This window comes from Oncorhynchus masou, chromosome 27 (assembly GCF_036934945.1).
Source record: "Oncorhynchus masou masou isolate Uvic2021 chromosome 27, UVic_Omas_1.1, whole genome shotgun sequence".
Lineage (NCBI taxonomy): Eukaryota > Metazoa > Chordata > Actinopteri > Salmoniformes > Salmonidae > Oncorhynchus > Oncorhynchus masou.
Genome location: NC_088238.1, coordinates 11,461,050 through 11,467,672, shown reverse-complemented (window position 1 = coordinate 11,467,672; position 6,623 = coordinate 11,461,050). Strand labels below are relative to the sequence as shown.

The 6,623-nt window shown below is 45.3% G+C and overlaps 1 pseudogene; it reads left to right on the top strand.

The window, feature by feature from the left end:
- The first annotated feature begins 2,505 nt into the window (after positions 1-2,505).
- Positions 2,506-4,570, top strand: LOC135515268 (beta-1,3-galactosyl-O-glycosyl-glycoprotein beta-1,6-N-acetylglucosaminyltransferase 3-like; annotated as a pseudogene).
- The last annotated feature ends 2,053 nt before the right edge of the window (positions 4,571-6,623 follow it).

Here is a 6,623-nt window from a genome sequence, read left to right as displayed (position 1 = left end):
ACGCCTGTATAAACCCGACAGCTGTCATCTAACGCCTGTATAAACCCTGTTCCTCTGCACCACACCAGGACATGATAAAACACCATGTTTAACCCCGACCCATCTAACGACAGCTGTCATCCCCGAACTGTCATCTAACACCTGTATAAACCCTGTTCCTCTGCACCACACCAGGACATGATAAAACACCATGTTTAACCCCCGACAGCTGTCATCTAACGCCTGTATAAACCCTGTTCCTCTGCACCACACCAGGACATGATAAAACACCATGTTTAACCCCGACAGCTGTCATCTAACGCCTGTATAAACCTGCACCACAAACCCACCATGTTTAACCCCCGACAGCTGTCATCTAACGCCTGTATAAACCCTGTTCCTCTGCACCAGGACATGATAAAACACCATGTTTAACCCCCGACAGCTGTCATCTAACGCCTGTACAAACCCTGTTCCTCTGCACCACACCAGGACATGATAAAACACCATGTTTAACCCCCGACAGCTGTCATCTAACGCCTGTATAAACCCTGTTCCTCTGCACCACACCAGGACATGATAAAACACCATGTTTAACCCCGACAGCTGTCATCTAACCCTGTATAAACCCTGTTCCTCTGCACCACACCAGGACATGATAAAACACCATGTTTAACCCCCGACAGCTGTCATCTAACGCCTGTATAAACCCTGTTCCTCTGCACCACACCAGGACATGATAAAACACCATGTTTAACCCCGACAGCTGTCATCTAACGCCTGTATAAACCCTGTTCCTCTGCACCACACCAGGACATGATAAAACACCATGTTTAACCCCGACAGCTGTCATCTAACCCTGTTCCTCTGCACCACCAGGACATGTAAAACACCATGTTTAAACCTGTCTCTAACCCCTGTTTCCTCTGCACCACACCAGGACATGATAAAACACCATGTTTAACCCCGACAGCTGTCATCTAACCCTGTACAAACCCTGTTCCTCTGCACCACACCAGGACATGATAAAACACCATGTTTAACACAGCTGTCATCTAACGTTTAAACCCTGTTCCTCTGCACCACACCAGGACATGATAAAACACCATGTTTAACCCCCGACAGCTGTCATCTAACGCCTGTATAAACCCTGTTCCTCTGCACCACACCAGGACATGATAAAACACCATGTTTAACCCCCGACAGCTGTCATCTAACCCCTGTACAAACCCTGTTCCTCTGCACCACACCAGGATGTGATAAAACACCATGTTTAAACCCCGACAGCTGTCATCTAACACCTGTACAAACCCTGTTCCTCTGCACCACACCAGGGTGTGATAAAACACCATGTTTAACCCCCGACAGCTGTCATCTAACCCTTGTACACCTGTACAAACCCTGTTCCTCTGCACCACACCGGGACGTGATATGTGTGGATAAAGGTGACATTGTGAAATGTTGAAGGATTTCATGGAACGGAAGTAAAATGATTTCAATATTAAAATAATGTGCCTATCTGACGTGAATGGTCAAAGCAGCTGTGGGATGTTGTTGTGGTCTGGTAATATGAGGTCGACCATGTTAGTCAATAGGACTGTGACAACGCCAGTAGTGTGACATTTTTTTCCATGGTCCTTTAAAAACCTCCTGTATATAAAATATTTTGTGCAAAATGTATGGGCTAGATATTTCAAAATGTATGGGCTAGATATTTCAAAATGGCCTTGATATTTCAAAATGTACGGGCTAGATATTTCAAAATGTACGGGCGAGATATTTCAAAATGTATGGGCTAGATATTTCAAAATGTACGGGCTAGATATTTCAAAATGTACGGGCTAGATATTTCAAAATGTATGGGCTAGATATTTCAAAATGTACGGGCTAGATATTTAAAAAAATATGGGCTAGGTATTTCAAAATGTATGGGCTAGATATTTCAAAATGTATGGGCTAGATATTTCAAAATGTATGGGCTAGATATTTCAAAATGTATGGGCTAGATATTTCAACTGTGTACGGCAAGGTGAACGTCTGACTCAACACGTTTATGACGCTGCTTTGACCCACGCCTCAAAGCTAAATCAAATCAAATGTATTTATATAGCCCTTCGTACATCAGCTGATATCTCAAAGTGCTGTACAGAAACCCAGCCTAAAACCCCAAACAGCAAGCAATGCAGGTGTAGAAGCACGGTGGCAAGGAAAAACTCCCTAGAAAGGCCAAAACCTAGGAAGAAATCTAGAGAGGAACCAGGCTATGTGGGGTGGCCAGTCTTCTCCTGGCTGTGCCGGGTGGAGATTATAACAGAACATGGCCCAGAGGACAGACAGCTGTTTAACGTGAGAGGCTCAGCCCTGTTAGGACTGTACGCCTGGCAGTCCTAACATGGGGGCGATAGGGTAGCCTAGTGGTTACACCATGCCCACAGACAACGCCCACTAGAGTTAATGATTCCACCTCTTCCTTTTAAACGGAGGTGTGTGAGAGGTGTGTGTCATTTATTTGAGCTGTGAGGTGCTGGTGAGACACATCTTTCTGTTGCTCAGCAGTGTGCAACTCCTCCTCCTCAGCTGTGGTGTTGATAGATACTAATAGCACAAAGGCAACACCACATACAGGGTTCTCCCAGGGATCTTTTTTAACAAAGAGGTGCTACTGAGTACAGCGGGATGGAGGACATTTCCTGCACTCTAAAGCAAAGAAATACTCCATTCGGGTGTGGTGCCAGGCCTTAAATGATTACAAATAACATTTTTTTAAATGACAGTGGCGCAACCAGACCACAAGGTGGCGTAGTGCAACTCTTACATTCTTTGAGGAGAACCCGGACATAGAAAGACTATATGGACTAGTCATGGTTTCTGTTCGGTTGTCCAGGTCTCAGAGATTCTTCAAGAACTTATCTCTGATCCTCCTGAGTGGATCCGTCTCTCTGCCCGCCGGGCTCTGACAGGAGTCCTCTCCCCGCTCTGGACCTCCTGCCCCCGGACTACGCTGCCGACCTGCCGGCCTGCTCAGCCATCATCCAGGGAGACCTGGAGGGTCTGGAGAGGAAGCAGCTCAGCCTCCTGCTGAAGACCATGAAGAAACAGCAGCTGCTGTCAGAGGCCTTCTACCACAACGTGACTCAGGACTGTCAGAGGTACGTCACAGAAAGAGAGTTCATCAGCGTTCCTCTCAGTCAGGAGGAGAAGGAGTTCCCCATCGCCTACTCCATGGTCATCCACGACAAGATTGAGATGTTTGAGCGCCTCCCCTGCGTGCCCTGTACACTCCTCAGAACGTGTACTGCGTCCACATCGACCAGAAGTCCTCGGAGGCCTTCAGGGACGGCAGTGAGGGCCATCGTGTCCTGTCTGACTAATGTGTTTGTGGCCAGTAAGTTAGAGAGTGTGGTATACGCCTCCTGGTCCAGAGTGCAGGCTGATCTGAACTGTATGGAGGATCTCCTGAAGTCACCTGTCCAGTGGAGGTACCTGATCAACACCTGTGGAACAGACTTCCCCATTAAGACCAACGCTGAGATGGTTCAGGCCCTCAAGCTGCAGAACGGGAGGAACAGCATGGAGTCAGAGACCACCGACGACTATAAAAACAGCAGATGGCAGTTTCACCACAACATCAGCAGCAACATGGTGGTCAAGACGAACGTTAGGAAGAGCCCTCCTCCAATCAGCACCCCCATGTTTTCTGGCAACGCCTACTTCCTGGTGTCCAGGGCCTTTGTCCGTCACGTGATGGAGTCTCAGGAGGTCCGGGCGCTGTTGAGTGGGAGAAGGACACCTACAGTCCTGATGAACACCTGTGGGCCACCCTGCAGCGCATGCCCTCTGTGCCAGGATCTACCCCTCCGCACATCAAGTACCATGAATCAGACATGAACGCCATCGCCGCATTGTGAAGTGGCGTTCCCTGGAAGGAGACGTGAGGAACGGGCCCCGTATCCACCCTGCTCGGGTGTCTACAGGAGGTCCATTTGTGTCACGGGGCTGGAGATCTCAGGTGGCTCCTACAACATCACCACCTCATCGCTAACAAGTTTGACCCTGAGGTGGATGATGTGGCTATCAGGTGTCTGGAGTCGTACCTGCGCTTCAAAGCTACATACCGTGTTTCACGAAGGACAGTGGAGTCTGAGAGTATCTTACAAAAACAATGAAATGTTAAAAGTTGTAAATATGTTAATGTGCATTTATTTGAAATATGTTTTGAAATGTTGTATATTTCTGGTGGTACTGTAGAGAGGGTTGTAAATACAGTAACGTAGGTTTTCTTTAAAATATACACTGAGTGTACAAAACATTAGGAACACATTCCTAATATTGAGTTGCACCTCCTTTCGCCCCCAGATCAGCCTCAATCCTCTGGGTGTGGACTCTACAAGGTGTCGAAAGTGTTCCACAGGGATGCTGGCCCATGTTGACTACAGTGCTTCCCACAGTTGTGTCAAATTGGCTGGATGTCCTTTGGGTGGTGGACCATTTTTGATACACACAGCAAACTGTTGAGGGTGGAAAACCCAGCAGCGTTGCAGTTCTTGACACACTCAAACCGGTGCGCCTGGCACTTACTACCAAACCCTGTTCAAAGGCGCTTCCTTCATCTTGCCCATTCATCCACATTCCATGTCTCAAGGCTGCCCATCTCACCCTCTGATCATATCTTTAACCGGTCATCTACATTGAAGTGGATTTAACAGGTGACGTCAATAAGGGATCATATCTTTAACCTGTCTCCTCCCCTTCATCTACACTGACTGAAGAGGATTTAACTTAAAATCTTTAACTCCTTTATCTACCTGTCTCCTCCCCTTCATCTACACTGATTGAAGTGGATTTAACAGGTGACGTCAATAAGGGATCATATCTTTCACCTGGATTCACCTGGTCAGTCTGTTCTGGAAAGAGCAGGTTTTGTCCATTCAGTGTATTTGATATATTTCTGATGGTACTGTGTAGTTCTGATGGTACTGTGTAGTTCTGTACTGTATAGTTCTGATTGTACTGTATAGTTCTGATTGTACTAAGTAGTTCTGATTGTACTGTATAGTTCTGATTGTACTATGTAGTTCTGATTGTACTGTATAGTTCTGATTGTACTATGTAGTTCTGATTGTACTGTATAGTTCTGATTGTACTATGTAGTTCTGATTGTACTATGTAGTTCTGATTGTACTATGTAGTTCTGATTGTACTGTATAGTTCTGATTGTACTGTATAGTTCTGATTGTACTATGTAGTTCTGATTGTATTGTGTAGTTCTGATTGTATATTCCAGACATACATGTATTTCTTCCTGTGCTCTGTATTTATGACAGCAGCAGTACCATCTAGTGGAATGACTAGTCTCACTGAACACAGCATTTTGTTATACACAGAGTTAGTTATACCTTACTATAAACTGGGTAGTTCGAATCCTGATTGGCTGACCTGAATATCTGATTGGCTGACAGCTGTGATATACCAGACCGTATACCACAGGTATGGCAAAACATGTATTTTTACTCTTCTAATTATGTTGGTAACCAGTTTATAATAGCAATAAGACACCTTAGGGGGTCGTGATATATGGCAATTCACGTACATTTACATTTAAGTCAGCTCTTATCCAGAGGACTGTGAATTCACCTTCTGACATCCAGTGGAACAGCCACTTTACAATAGTGCACGGGGGGGTGGTGAGAAGGATTACTTATCCTATCCTAGGTATTCCTTGAAGAGGTTCCCTCCGTGGTGATTGACTCCGCTGTCCCATTTGTTCCACCATTGGGGGGCCAGAGCCCAGTTTTGACTGGGCTGAGCGGGGAACTGTACTTCCTCAGTGGTAGGAGGCGAGCAGGCCAGAGGTGGATAATGCCCTTGCTTGGGTGTAATCAGAGCCTGGAAGTCTACAGCTCCGTAGGCAAGCACCATGGTCTTGTATTTCAACTGGAAGCCAGTGGAGAGAGCGGAGGAGCGGGGTGACGTGAGACCCCATCAGTTATTGTTAATTAACTAAGTCTACAGAAATATTTGATCTTTCCTCAGTGTTTTAATCAAAATACAGTGTTTCTGTATCAGTATGGACTTTAAAATAATTCCTTTGGTGTCATTTTCTGAACAAGGCAGTTAACCCACTGTTCCTAGGCCGTCATTGAAAATAACAACTTGTTCTTAACTGACTTGCCTAGTTAAATAAAGGTTAAATAAATACAAATTCTATAATGTTTATTTTAGGGTGAATTAAACATTCCCAGAACACACTTAATATCTTCTTGAAATGTTCCGAGAATGTTTCACTACGTTGTGGGAACAGTCTGCTGAGAGCATTGTGAGGACACCACAAAATATATGTTCCCAGAATGTTTACTGGCTTGTAGATGATATAGAGACACATGGCATTCTCATTTCATTCACAGAACATTTCAACAGCATTTAAATGTAACCATACAATCACAATTATATTTTATACACATCATATGTTGACAATCTGCACATGTTGGGTTTGAAGCTGCAATGTTTGGTTCCCAAACCAGGTTTGTTTTCGTCTGTTCCACGAGGGAAGCCATCTTAGTTGTTCACTATATAGCCATGGCAGTATGGTGAATCAGGAACTTGATGTGTCCTTTATAACCTTCTACAGTAACTAACCCATAGAG